Source organism: Nilaparvata lugens, chromosome 14, assembly GCF_014356525.2.
Source record: "Nilaparvata lugens isolate BPH chromosome 14, ASM1435652v1, whole genome shotgun sequence".
In the NCBI taxonomy this organism is placed as follows: Eukaryota; Metazoa; Arthropoda; class Insecta; order Hemiptera; family Delphacidae; genus Nilaparvata; species Nilaparvata lugens.
In genome coordinates, this window is record NC_052517.1 from 753,246 (window position 1) to 755,006 (window position 1,761).

Genomic DNA, 1,761 nt, shown 5'->3' on the forward strand with positions numbered 1-1,761 from the left:
CAGGAATTCGGCTTTATAATCCATTGCCAACACGCATAAAAGCTCTTACAGGCGAAAAGTTCAGAATTAAGGTGAGGGAGGAGTTGTTGCAGGTTTGTCCTTATTCCATTGAGGAATTCTTTTTGCATTATAGAATGCAAAGATTGACGACTTAGATTATAATTGACAAATCCTTATACCCCTCCTTTCATAGGTGGTCAGTGGAATGAAAAAAATGAAATGAAATGAAAATGAGAAATAATAGGTGAATAAGGAAATATTAGTTGAATATTTTCCAGTTTGAATTTATCTATTTGCAGAATATTCCAGAGAATTTTACCATAGAGAAACAATAGCGTAAGTGGATAACCCATGGTATAGGGAATTTATGTCGCAACTGTTACTGTTATCTCAAGCCGATTACTGTCGATTATTGTCAATTTTTACTGTTTTGTTGGGGTGATAGTGTATGAACGGCACAATTTGAGAGACTACCAGCGTCTCACAGCTGCATAGGAAAGAACTATGTGAACTATCAGCTTGGGATAAACTTATTCACCCATAACATAAACAAAAAACTTACAAAATATATTGATGAATGGGTAAAAGCTAGAATATTTTTCAAAATAGACTTTTAATCATAAAATTACACATAATAGATTGATTTGGTTAATACCTAAAATAAAATTGTGATTTTGTGAATTTCAACAAAGTTCTTTTTTTGTGTTTCAATCAAGAAGAAAAAGTAAGAAAAATCTTTCAATGATTTGAACTGAACTCATTGCTAGCGATCAGACACGTGTCTCTGCTAGCAATTACTGCCGGTAAAATTAGTACAACTGGGATTTCAGTTATGTTATATGTAATTTATTTTTATTATTTCTAGAATAGAGTATATTCTGAATTTCTGTATGATGTACCCAATTATTATGTGAATTTGTAATTGTAAAAATCTTGTATACATGGCAAATAAATTGAATTGAATTGAAAAAAAATAACAGTAAAAGTTGCTACATAAACGCCCTATACCATAGGATATCTATGCTATTATTTTACACAATTTAGCCTACAATTAGAAACAGGTTTGTTTTTTTGCACTAGAAATCAATGAAGTATGGTGAATATTCAGGCTAGGGCCATACGAGCGCACAATGTGCGTCCGTTGCAACTTACTTTTTGACGTCCGTTGTAGAAATACATAGAAGTGAATTGGTGACAACACACGAGGTACGTGCGTACCAAGTAACGGAAGTCGTAACGGACGGTGACTTTTGAACTGCGCAGAAATGCTACAACGCACGTCGAGACATGCGAAAGATATTGCTTCGTCTGGTTCAATTGCGTAAAGCCAACTGACGTTGACGCACCACACTCAACGCTCGTGTGGTGTCATTGGCGACGGCCGAAAAAAGTTTGTTGCAACCGACGCACTATGTGCGCTCGTGTGGCCCTAGCCTAAGAGTGAATATAAAGGTGCGGCGTACAGATTTATGCGCCGCGAACATGAGCAATTCACTTTTAATCAGCTGATGCCAAGCTTTTTATATCTGTATCTTACCGTTTCTGTAAAAATACAGATATAATCAGCTGAATAAAAGTGAATTGCTCACGTTCGCGGCGCGTATATCTGTACGTACCTTAAGGGTGACCACTAATGATGGGACTTGTGAGTCAAACATGTGTTAACAGACATTTTTCCCAACAAAAAAGATATTCACAAGAACGGTTATGAAAAAACAGATGTTTGATAAAAACTTCCAACATAAAATGAACAATATTAGG